This window comes from Vicugna pacos, chromosome 5 (genome assembly GCF_048564905.1).
Source record: "Vicugna pacos chromosome 5, VicPac4, whole genome shotgun sequence".
Lineage (NCBI taxonomy): Eukaryota > Metazoa > Chordata > Mammalia > Artiodactyla > Camelidae > Vicugna > Vicugna pacos.
This window is the reverse complement of record NC_132991.1, coordinates 40956875-40970366: the sequence shown is the minus strand read 5'-3', so window position 1 is coordinate 40970366 and position 13492 is coordinate 40956875. Positions and strand designations below refer to the sequence as shown.

The following is a 13492-nucleotide window of genomic DNA, read 5'->3' as shown; positions in this document are numbered from 1 at the left end:
TTTACACCAGGTTCTATTTGGTTTGATCCTGCAGGAGGCAGACCCACAGGAAGATTAACCATCCTCTGTGGACCCAGAAAGCCCGGTATTTATTCTATCTCTGACACTTACTTTTGACTGTAAGCAAACTGCTTAACTTCTTGAAGCCTCTTTCCTCTTACCCATATCCTGAGAATGATTCTAGAACCACATGATTGCCTGAAGGGGAAGGAGACCTTAGGAGTTTTACAAAGTAATTTGCACATAATAAATAATAAATGCTCATTATCTGCCAGTCACTTTAGGCGCTATTATATATCCCACATATTATTATCCAGATAATCTTAGATGATACAAATCTGAGAATAATAAAAAGTTGTAACACTTTCCCAAATCTCAAAGCTAGCAAGTAGGAAGAACAGGACTTGGCTCTGGTCCCTATGAATCTAAAGGCTGTCAGGATATTCCATTTCTCTTTATAAGTCAAGTATCCACCATGTTGCTTGAAGCAAGGAGAACACAATAAATCATGAAAGAAGAGATAAGTACAGGTAGAGATTGGGGCAAAGAAAGTGGCATAGTCCTGCTCCTATGGCCACAGGAATGGAGAAAATATATGAAAGAGAAGAGTATCAATGTACAGGATATCCAAAGTGCTCATTTATCTGTGATGAGGCACTGGCCAGTGAACCGTAAACTTTTCACAGCAAGCAAGAGAGCATCCCCTGAAAATGTAAAGTTCACAAAAAACATCCTGGTGTATCACGCTCCAGGGATAGATCTGCTCCTTTTATCCCTGCAAATGGTTCCTCATGTTTTCCCCTGCTCTCTGTTTTTTAGGTAAAATCGTGAAACCATCACTTAAAGTTATACATATTTTTCATTTTCCTATGGGGCCTGTGAGCAGTGGGCTTGGCATAGTGAACCCTGGCCCGGACCAGTCAGGAAGTAATAACTGGGTCACTCCCTAAGTTTCTGCTGCCCTTGGCACTGCCTTCCAAAGGCAAAGAGAAGGATCCTGAATTCCTCCCTTATGATCCATTCCACTCGTGTTTTACTAAGTACCTCTGCATTGCTAGGTACCTTTGCTAAGTACTTTGACTAAGTAGCTTTATTTAGGTGTTTGATAACCGCTGAATAAAGAGCTGTTTTTACATTTGGTTAGTTTGAATATAGGTATTCTTTCTATTTAATCTGAGTATTCCTTCCATTTAAATTGATTTTCATCCCTTTTTTTCTAAAGTCTCTGTTCCCAAAAAGCCCAAAGTTGGCATCTTTCTACATTATTCATCTCTCCCTGAGTTGTTCCCTCTTTGATGTAACTTCTTTTTCTTCCCTATTATTTCCTAATATGCTCCTTTTTCTATTCATACTGCATACTAGCTTAGAATTTGTCTTTCCCTAAAACGATCTGCTTTTCTTGCAGGCTTTGTGAAATCCCATATGAAGCTAGTCCATGTGTGCTGAATTGTTTTGTTTAGTTCTAGGTGTACTGTTCGTACCTAATATATCAAAAATAAGCAACAGTAACGTAATGTGAATGAACCTTTAATCATTCGCAGCTCTGAAAATCACCTTCCTGGCATGCGCATCTTTGAACTGTTTGAGCATAGGCAGGGTAGGAAAGTTACCAACTTACTATTATCTTCAATAATTTCTGTGCCAGCTGCATTCGGGAAAAGCCAGAGGTTTCCAGATCTGTTTTTAGGAATTCCCCGATTCTTCACCCTCTTTCCAGCTTTCACCTCTCTGTTCAGGTTAGTATCTGAGATTTACTTTGACAAAGGATATTAAAAGACAGCCCAAATCATTCAATTTTGACTCTCACTGACTTAGACAATTGATGGTGTCACAGCTTTTCTCCTACTAATCATCCTTTTCCTTTGAATAATAAAATGTATTTAATTCAATTCGCCTTTTGTCTTAGAGAAGTTCAGGTTCTGAATTTACTCAAACTCTTTTCAATGACCTTAAGCCTCTGTTTAAAATGCTTTCTCTGCCTAAGTCCACAAACAAGTGTATTTTGATATGCTTTTCTTCTGAACTTATGGCTGATAGACTGGCTCAAAGAAAGGAAACCACACTTGTTCCACATACTTTCTTTGCTGAACAGTCTTTGGAAAGCTAAGCAATCAGGAGAAAAACAAAAATGCTTAAAGAATGCAACATTCTGCTTGCTGAATAAAAGTAAATTCACTCTTTCAGAGCAGTGATATACTTAGAAAACTTCTACCTAAAAGAAATAAACACTATCCAAACGATGTGATCTTCAGTCAGGTAAACGTTTCTTGGTTAGGAAGAGCAAGCTTCGAATGTTAAGCGGAAACGTTAAGAATCCATGGAGAGTTTTTCTTACCAAAGCTGTAAGTTCTAATATGCTCTAAAAAGAAAGGTAATCAGAACTTGTTCACAAACTTGATGTTTGTACTGTCACAACTACCTTCTGATTATTGTCGCCCATAATCACAGGGGACATAGATGATGTTGTATACATGTTGATTAGTCTTTTAAATTTAGAACTAGGATGTTTATAAATGAAAGCTATAATAATTTTAATATATCAAAACTTGGAATCAGTCAGGGGCTAGGTTACTCTCCCTGTCACCATTAACATGCCCTAAATACCCTCTGCATACAAATGCAGACTGTAGTTTCAAAAGAAAGAGATGATGTCAGTTTCCTAATGATACGCTGGTACTAAGAACAGTCCAAAGAGTGGAAGTAATTTAATAGTCTTCCCTGCTTAAGATACACATGGAATACATAGTTAGTCAGTCTCATCATCCTTTAATTTATTTATAGTTACTTATCTTTAAAATTTTGGCATTGGCATTTGTTTCACTTCCCTTGAATTCCAAACCTAATCCTATGAGAGCACCGTCAGAGGAGGAACTCAGTTTATGCTGCTTACTTCACTCCTGTTTTTAAAGGGCGAAGTGTAAAAATCAGCCTTTAAATGTTACTCAGATTGAAACTTGCTCTTTTCCCTACACATTAAGGCAGTCACATCTGTGAACAACAAAGAATTTAATTAAAACTTGCCAACAAAATTATCCTAGACCAATGATATTTAAACTTAAGTGAAGTAGAAGGTGAGAAGAAAAAAGTTGAAGGGAATGAAATATAAAAAGCAATTGAAAATTACATATAATATACTTTGTAAAATTCCATATAAAGCTAGGCTTTCCCAACTTCAAAATAAAATCACTTTCCAGGACCACTCCTTTTAGGTACCAAAAGCCTCAGGCAGATGGACAAAGTTACTTCAACTTAGTGTGACCTCCCATTGCATTGAAACAACGTACTGAATGGGAAATCAGACTGTAAAGTTAAGCCTCTCTTTGTTTGTTTTTGAAGATTATTTTAAAAATTTTAGACACAACTATAACTGCAGGTTGAAACTACCCAGGAAGCCATCAGTTTCTGTCTCTTAAGTTTTCTAGTAGCCTGAATAACCATCTTCACCATGATTTCAGTCAAAGTATCTCTTAGCTTCATCAGTTTACAACATGGTGACACCTACATTGTGCATATGAAAGGCTTGGCCATCACGCAGTGGCCAGAAATGCTCCCTGTGGGTCCTTGTGTGGGGCAGGAGAAATATAATGCACTTCTAAGGATAACATGCTTGTGCTTCCCCTAACAATAAGTGGCGGAGCCTTTCCTAACACTTGCACAGAACTGGTTGTTACATTTTTATTATCACCTAGAACTAAAATTCCTAAATTGCCAAGAAGCGAACTGACAGTTGAGGTAAAAATGGCCAACTTCAGGTATTTAACATCATGACTTATACACAGTGGATGCCCAATAAACATTTATTGAATGAGTTTGCCTTGAAATAATACCGCAAAACTCAATGCCCATCTTTTCATGGCTCCTGTTGATAGCCTGTGTTAAGCTCTTTCTCCTATTTCTTTCTAAAGAGTAGAAAACAAGTTCCAAATTCTGTAGCAAAAGTTATTTAAGCAGAGTCACAATGTGAACATTGGGATTAGAGCTTCCAGGTGGGAGCAAAAATAAACGTCTTGTCTGTGAACCTGTGAGTCTCCCACAACAAAATCTACCTCATCACTGAAAATGCTCAGCAGGACACCACATGAGCAGGTGAAAATTAGAACTGCACAAAAAGTGTTTGTTTGGAAAGTGAAGTCAGTCAACTTTGGGCTCTCTGCCAAGTTTAATTTCTGCCAGAAATTCTCCTGTTATTACAAAGCTGCAGAAAGAAATTCAAGAAGTGTTATAGCTAAAAAATTCCAAATATATTCACGTCTCCATCACGGTTCTACCCAGAAGAAAATAACTAACCTCCCCAGCCCACTAGGCCAAATACAGGACTACAGATAGAACATGCAAACACACACACACACACACACACACACACACACACACTTTTTCTTGGAAGACCATTGAATCACAGGTAGTATCCTATTTGTTTTATGAGATCTAAGAGGAAGACCTCAGTAGGTTTTCAGAGTGTCCCAGGGCAGTTCTGAGCTGGAAACCTGCCAAGGAAAACAGATGTGGCAGAAAGCCCTAGGTCCTATTCATCAGCAGTGCAGGGCCCTAGGAAAATGTCATAAACTTCACCAAGCCTAACGCTCACCATTACAAGAAGTATCTTACAAGAGGGAATCAAAAATGCTGATGCCTTGTAGCACTGTCTGCATTATTCTTTATAAAATCTCAAAACTGAGTATGGAGTTGGTGAGTAGCTTAGACCAGACAGAAATAACACTCATTTATCACTACCAGTCTCCTGAAACACACACACACACGCACACTTCTTGACACCAAACCATGTATATTCTTCAGGGCTCTATCCCAGTCTTCTGTTTTGTTTTACCACCCACACTCCATCAGTTCTCAGTTTCATCCATATTATATCAATGTACGTCTCTAGTAACTACTTAAGTCCTAATCTTACCTTGCCAAACCTTTTAAAATTCAACATGGCTTTAAAAAAATATTACCCACAAACTTGTTACCATTCCCAAATTTTCCAATTATATATTAGAATTGAGCACATCTGGGATAGCCAGGAATAATGGTGAATGTGATAAACAGTCATTAAAAATGGATAAAATTATTATTGGGTATTAGCTTATATACAAAACCATGAACCTTTAAATATATATATTTAAATAAATATAAGAATATATATATATATATACACACATATATGTGTGTGTGTATACACACACACACACAAACACACACACACACACACAAACAGCAGCCTGGGAATGGGAGCAAAAATATCAGATTATAGGGAAAATGCTGAACTGGCTTTTGGTGACGTAGAGTCAGCTTAAGAACGTGGAGACAAATGACACAGGATCCTTGGAAGCTCTACTGTTGCAGCTGACAACTAGGCTCAGGCTGAGTGGGCAGTAGGTCTAGCATGGTTCCTTTAAGCTCTTAGACCCATCCCTGAAGCCTAGAGTCAGGAGTCCTTAACACCAGGCCACCAACAGTCCTGAACTGTTCTTGGCCTTAGTTTGAAATGCGTGCACTAGTCTATCCTAAGCTCTACCCTGTCTTGTTCCTAGTTCCCCTTACTTCTGACCTTGTGATTTATTTTCCTATTTACAGCTTAGCTTCATCCCTCAAACCTGGTGCACTGCACCATTTCACTGGCTCATAAAATTTTGCTTTTTCTTCCACTCTGGGATTCTCCTTTGCCTTTTCTGCTTTAGATTCTCCTGATAAACAGTCTAGTCCCCACAGCCTCATCTTTCAACGCCTCCCTCCTGAGTGACAGTTTTCCTTCCATCTTTACTCAGACATTGTGAGTGGATCCAAGATACAGAAAGATGAGGCAAAGGCAGAGGGGCTGATGGGGAGGATGCATTGGGGATGGGAAGACTTTGCTGTGGGTCAAGATCAGTTTTAGGTGAAAAGAAAGAAAACTGTGATCTAAAAGGGTATTTTGAGAGTCTAAAAACTAAGTCAAAGTATGACAAGGTCCAATATGTGGCCATGAGCTGCTCCATCGGAAGGGAGACAGAGACATTAGTGTTGAGTGGTTGAAGAGTTCAGTTTCTGGAAGTAATGTGATGTTGACATCATCGAGGATAACCAGATTATTAGTTTCAAGCGTTGGGATGATTATAATAGAAAAAGGGTACTTAATAGCTTCCTAAAACTCCAGAGGGGACAAATTTTATTTTAGTTCAAGAGAGCATCTCTGAATTGTAAGGATGCCTTTAACAACAAAACAACCTATTAAATCAGGTAGATAATTTTCTCTCTTAAACAGTTTTTATTTACTGTGGTGTTATTTTGAGAGTTCAGCACCTAGAATAACTTGATACTTTATATTTTTATCTAAGATGACTTGCTACTTTATATTCTAATCTGGCTCTCTGGAAAGAGATGAAGGTTATTATACCATATTAGCACCATATATTAAATAATAATAGCAATGGTAATAATATCAAAAGCTTATATAGTACTTATATGTGCCAGGCACTAGGGTTTTAGTCATTTTACAAATATGAATTTACTTAATCGTTAAAACAACTCTATGGGATAGATTCTGTTAGTGTCTCTATTTTCAGATGAGCAAATAGGTACAGGGATGGGTTAAACATTTTGCCCAAGATCAACCAGCTGGTTGAGTGTAAGAGCCAGAATTCACACCCAGGCAGTCTGGTCTGGTTCCAAAGTCTGTGTTCAACTAATTAGGGTTTACTTGATAGCATTTTCTGGTTTCCCAGTAAAATGTTATGTGAGGTTCCTTTGGAATCTCTTCCGGCCCTAGAAGATGATGCTTTTGTGATTTTGATAAACTGAGGACGCTTCACATATCTTAAGGATAGCAACAGCTCTAGGGTTAAGGAATAAATTACAAAGGTCTTTAATAGAAATGAGATTTTTAAAAAGGAAGGAGAAAGGGAAAGAGAACATAATGCATCATTTTGAAATTTTGAAATCTGTCTAATTTCAAAAATCATTCAAAAAGTTTCTAATTTCAAAATGTAAAGATGGTATCAATAATGAACTTTTATATATCAATGCTTGGAACTTCTTTTATATAACTATCTATGGGAGAATAATCCTGTAGAAAATTATTATTGTTGTTGTTGTTTTTGCTGTTATACAGATGTAACTTGGTGCTTTCTCAATACAAATGTTTATAGAACTGTGTCAGGCTCTTTATACAATGCTACACAAAAGTTAAAAAGAGGTGTCATTACAGATGATATTGTGGTTATTGGTTGCCATTTGAGGACTACTCACCCTTCTTTGAACATCTAAATGGACTTTGAGAATATGAAAGAAATGGAGAACAACACAGAGGTATAGGTAACACTGTGCTTTACCGAAAATAATGTATACATATACATATACATTTATGTGTGTGTGTGTGTATGAGCATAAGGGAGCACAAATTAAAAGAAATAGTAATGACATAGTCGAGAAGCTGGGGCCAGTTGGGTTGAAATGGTGAATTAAATGAAAAGAGGTGAAAATTGAAGTTTGAGGTAATTTATTGCTTCTGTTTAAAGAATGGACTGTTAGAAACTATAAAGAGTAGTTTTGAGTTGACAATCACAACAGCTGGACAAGATCTTTGGAGGAAGATAAAAAGACTGCAACCTAAATACAAACATATGCTTTCCTTTCAAATTTCATTTCTCTGATATTTTACAGAGTTAAATTTGGGGCTGTTGTCCAGCTCTGGATGACGAATGGATGCTGAATCCTGAAATTATTCTCATTCCAGAATGAGTCAGTGACTGAAGCACACATGCACTAATACAGTTACATTCCTAAAAATAAATGTTTTTGAGTCCTCTGGGACTAAGAGCGCAAGCAGAGTTTCTACTGAAGAAGTCAGGGCTCTAATGAGGTTCTGCTCCCACTCTGAGTGCCCTGGGATGGCACAGAGGACAGAAGGGGCTGGTGGAGCTGCTGGCTGCCACCAGTTGCTCTTCCTGTGGCACCTGTAACTCGAGGCCCTGTGTTCCAGCTGGAAACTGGGCTGGGCTTCACCCTAGTGCTTCACCCTAGTAGCCAAAAGCGGACTTCCACCCTATACAGTATCCAGGGAGAAGAGCTCGGGAATCAACAGAAGTAGAAGCAGTGAATTTTAAACAAAGCTTATAGTTGGAATTGACTACTCTTAAATACCGTGAACAAAATCACTTTTTTTTAATGTAGATTGAACCCAGGACCCAGTGCATGCTGAGAATGCACTCTAACACTGAGTTATACCCTCCTAGCCCCCTGACAAACTCACTTTCTTCTTGTCCCTTTCCCAAAACTTTCCAACTTGACAATAAGACCCTTGTGTCCACAATCAAAAATTCTCACTTACAAAACAGATAAAAGGTGATCAGATTCTTCACTGTTTCCCTGGAGCACTTATTTACTAGTTACTCATGAAGTCTAATTACTTGACAAAAAGGCTTAGTGGTTAGATAAGTATAAAGCTGAATTCTTATTATGACAATACTGACTAAAAACAAACAAGCCAAAAAATCAACAACAGAGATAGTGATAAAGCACCTATGAATTTATAATGCAAATCAATGCAGGAAATGTGACTCTACTCATTAAAATTTAATATACCTAGTTTTTAAAAATGCAGTTACTTTATAATGTGAGATCTGCCTACATTTTATTTCAATGCAGTTAAGTTCCTATGAATTAAATAAAATAATTATTATTTGAATATTATTTTATATTCAGTTCATAGCTGTTAAACTTTACATGAAAAGCATTGAGAACGCACTTTGAAACCATTTATGATGCTGGACTTCACTTTTAAAATTAATAGTGATGTGATTTTTTTTTTTTAGGTTTTCTATGTTGGTAACTACCAAGTTAATGCATTTAGAAATACACATGCTGATATATTCAGATTTGGGGGAAATATGCTATTGGATCTTTGACAAACAGAAATTTCCCAAAATAAATTCTTTCAGTATTATATTTATTTTGTCATATGTATGCCTGGAGCAGTTTGGCAATTATTTACTTTTGAACAGTCAGACATATCTGAAGTATTCAGCTCACCAGGCAACAGGATATATCCTGCATACAATTAGAAAAATATAGAAAACAAAAGACTACTTGAAGGTCTGCCAAAAAGAGCAGTGAAAAGTGATGCGTACAATGACAAGACTGATGATGCGGAGGGGCGGGGGTAAGGGGAGGAAGAGCTCAGCTTGTACTGAAGATGAGCAAACTTAAATGCTTAGTTGAGTTAAAAAAAGAAACCAATCACCATTTTTTGAGTTTTAGATGAATATGTGAATCAGGTCTCCTTTTCCATAATTATCTTAATTTTAAGAGGAACATGAAATGCAAAATAAAAAGCAAAAAACCCCAAAAAAACCCCCAAAAAACAAACCACCCTACTGCTAGGGAAAAAAGTCTTTATCAAGGTGTACCTCAAAAACTATTCCAAGTCACAGGGTGGAGTGGGGTTGGGGTATGTTCTGGCACAAAGCTTTGCAGAATGACATATAGCACTGAGATGTAAGTCAAGAGAGTCGGTTTCTAGTTCTCTTTGTTTAAATCTTGTAAGAGTGACTAGTTAACGTTCTGTGCCTCAGCTTTCTTATCTAGAACTTAAAAGTGTTAAATCAAACAGACACTGAGGTTCTTTGTGTTATCTATGTAATAAATTCCTTTTATCCTTCATGACATTTTAAGAAGTACAGCCACTCTACCAGGAATTTGGATTACCTATTGCACTGCTCACTGGCAGATTATTTTCATGCCATCATTCAGGCCAAGTCCCAAGAGTCATTAAATATAGTCACACTGTCATTTGTTGTATCCAAACTGATACAAATAATTCATTGAATTTGCTGATTTTCAACTTTTTTAAGGAAACAAAACCTTTCCTTTTTCTTTGGCTGCCTGGTTGGGATTGTTCTTTGTGCTGTTCCTGATTATATTGTACAAATAGAAAAATATCCATGGTAGTTAAAACTGCAAGAGAAGGATTCCAATGATTAGGGATGTAAGTAGTATGAAATTTTTACTCTGGAGTTTATAGGTAGTATTTCATAGAAGGAGAAGTAACACTGTGGATATACGTGGCATAATAAAAAATAAAATTTGGTCTTTGTCCCTGTTTCCTGAACAGAGCCCCTAAAACCCTGGGAATCTCCTGAGTGATGATGTCTTTGGTATACAAGCTAACAAGATAACTCCTGGCCTCATGTGTGGGTAAGGGGGTCGGGGGAAGAGAAAGCTTCAGGATGGGGGCTAGTTGCCAGAAAAACCAACCAAGGGGTTAGAGAGTTAGAACATTCAGGCCCCCTTCCCACCTCTGAAAAGCAGAGAGGGGTTAGAGATTCAGTCCTATTACCAATGGCCAGCGACCCAGCCAACCATCCTACATAATGAAATCTTGATAAAAATTCTAAACAACAGGATTTAGTGAGCTTCCAGGTTGATGAACATGCTGATGGGTGGTGAGTCCAAGAGAGCTTGCAAGCTCTGTGCTACACACCTCCTTCTTAGTCTATGCATCCTTTCTACTTGCCTGCTCCTGAGTTGTAACCTGGGTTAGCAGCTGAAGGGGAGGCAATCTGTAGGTTCTGCTCTAACTCTGAAAGTTACTGTGAGAATTGAACTGAACTGCTCTACACGCAGTTGGTGTCAGAGAATTGGAGAACTGGTTGGTGTCAGAAAACACCACCCATTTGGTGTCAGGACAAAAATCCAAACAAAACAATACAACATATCACACAGTCACATAAAGACTATGTACCTATATTGAATACATCAGTGTTCTTAAAAAAAAAAAGTTATGCTTGAATCAGAAAAGTCTGAAGTTACCCACACTCTGCAAGGGAGGAACCTGTAATTTGAATGAGCAAGTATTTGTTTCAGAAGCAGGAAAAAACAAATTGCAAATTAATTAAATTTAAAAGTGTAACTTGAAGGCTTTCAAAAGAGGGGGTGGGAAGCAAATAAAAAGGACAACGGAATGTCAGTTAAGTTCTGTGCCCCACAGATTGTTCAATCAGAAATCTTGGAATTCTACTGCCAGTCACTTATTAGGTGTCTGCCCTGGTCTATGAATTACTGAAACCAGACATGACTCCTCGCTAACAGACAAGTCTTACAAAACTGTCTCTTACGGCCCACAGTTGTGTGTGTGCATGAGACAGAGAGAGAGAAAGAGCGCAGGAGAGACAAGAGACGAAACCTCAGCTCCCAGTACCAGGGTCACCAAGGGAGTCCAACCCCAAACTGCCTCATCATAAGTAACATTCTACCAAACGAATAGAAATACTGATGTGCAGAAGTTTTTCAATTGTGGTAACTGTGAGAGGCAAAATACTGGAAATGACTGAAAAGTAGACAGCTATGAATGGTAAACAGTAGTGAATTAATTAACAATAGTGAATTAATTATCTAGGAACTTGGTGTGCTTTTAAACCAAAAGTAAGCTTGAGGAAAGACACCCAACCCTTTCTTCTTCTGTAATCACAGAAGACCTGACGTCCAACTGACATTTTTACATGAACATTTTCTGAAGCCCTCTGTGATTATTCAATAATGTATATTTTTATTTTTCAGGTAGTTGAGGGAAGTTATACCTTTAAGATGTCCAACACTGCATGCAGAAATATTTTCTCCAAACTCCAGTCTACATTTTCCCCAAATGGGTGGCACTTTGCCATATTGAAGACATCCGAAATGCCGACTGACTTTTAAAAATGGATCTTTAAAAATAAAAGGGTCGGGCTGGGTATAGCTCAGTGGTTGAATGCATGCTTAGCATGCATGAGGTCCTGGGTTCAATCTCCAGTACCTCCATTAATAAAATAAATAAAAATAAACCTTATTACCTCCTTCCTAAAATGAAAAATAAATAAGTAAATAAATTAAAAAAAATGGATCTAGTCGTTTGTTTACATATTAATAGCCAAAAGGTAATGTAGTCAAAGATTAGGCAGAGTAGTAGAGAAATATTTAAGCATAGAATTCAAGACTTTCTCATTTCTGATTCAATATTTTTGCCACTCAATGGTAATACCTTCTAAAGCTCAGAACAGGTGCTCTTTTGTATTAAAATTCATAGCTCTGAATGTAGCTGAGGTAAATATTTTACTTGTCCTTTGGCACCCAGCACATAAAATTTTAAAATAATTCAAATAACCTCCAGCTCATCAGTGACCAAATAGAGCGCTGGTAAAAATAAAATATCTTTCAGTTCAGCACCAGCTGGCTAAATTTAAACCCTGTATTATGTAATCTTAAAGTGTCCTTGCTTTTAGTTGGTGTCTTAAGAGATTCTGTTACACTATCTCTCCCAAATCACTTCAGTCACTAATATCTAAACATTTAAGGCACAACAGGACCAAATTAAGGTGTTCACGGGCAATTGAAGACAGAAAAAATTCATTTGAAACAGTATATAGGGCATGCGATTTTTGAAGTAAAATCTGTCTTCTCTCTTTAAGTTTAGAGTTACTATAATTAGGGCTGGCAGATTCAACTGACAGTCCTTTTCTTAATTCTGCAAAACATGTAAGAACCTGATTCTTTAATCCTTACTCCAGTAATACTCCCAGAGGAGAGGATACTGTGGCTGGGGCAAGAAGCACAACATCAAACTAAGGCTGGAGAAAGAATACATTTCACACATTTCTCTGAGCAAGCTGCAACAGTTGAAAATATTTTAAACTCTTTCTTTCCCTCAGCAGATTTTAACAAATATAGCTTAGGGTTTTAAACATACTCATTGTATACATGATCAATTTATGCTCATAGAAGATACACTAAATTTTTTTATTTTCCATTTTAGCTATAAATTGAAGTATAATTTTTCACTCATGACTGTTTATCAAGTTTGGCTCATTATTCTTCAATACTAAACATGAAAAACACTAACTATTCTGGAAAGAGACTAATAAATGAAGCCCTAAGTTTACTAATATGAAGTCATGCTAAATATTGTCATAAAACAAAAACTGACTGAACATTTGCCTTGATAACAAATACAATTTGACCTATGGTCATCACTGATCTTAAGCAAGGAACAAGAACATATTACAACTCTGGAAGCAGGCACTTATCAGTGACTACGTAACACATACCTTTCGTAATATTTAGAATTAATCCCAAGTTCGTGGAAATGTCATGTATCTTTACAGGTCTTCACAGAGAAGTTTCCTCCCTTGTTTCCTGTACAGCGAATTTCCCAGTCCCCTGAAAGCAATGGGTGGAGTGGAGGCCAGCTCCACTGAAGGGTCTATCAAGCAAGTAGATGGGACGGCTGAATTTATTTTAGCCCTGTGTCTAAAGGATGCAACTTAGTATCTATTTTTAGGAACTGAGCTCTGTATAGGTGGGGCCTGAGTCAACTACTCTTTTCAGAAGTGTGTCTCTGAGGGCACTCAGCCTCCTTGTGCCCTCTGTAATGTATGCACGGCACAACACATGTGCAGTCAATCAAACACCCTTCCGCAGCCACTACCAGTAAGCCAACTCTCAACTCCTCAGCAAAGCCTAAAAAATAACCAGCACCGATGAG

The 13492-nt window shown here is 37.5% G+C and overlaps 1 protein-coding gene across 2 annotated transcripts in view; it reads right to left on the bottom strand.

The window, feature by feature from the left end:
- The window catches only part of XIRP2 (xin actin binding repeat containing 2), a 256785-nt gene that overhangs the window by 56228 nt on the left and 187065 nt on the right, over window positions 1–13492 (bottom strand). The window contains exon 1 of one of the 2 annotated variants that reach the window (XM_006201097.3): window positions 13056–13304. The exons of the other annotated variant lie outside the window; for it this stretch is intronic. The gene's annotated coding sequence lies outside the window, so the exon portion shown is untranslated. Of the gene's footprint in view, window positions 1–13055; window positions 13305–13492 lie in introns of those variants that run through there. 2 annotated transcript variants of the gene reach the window in all.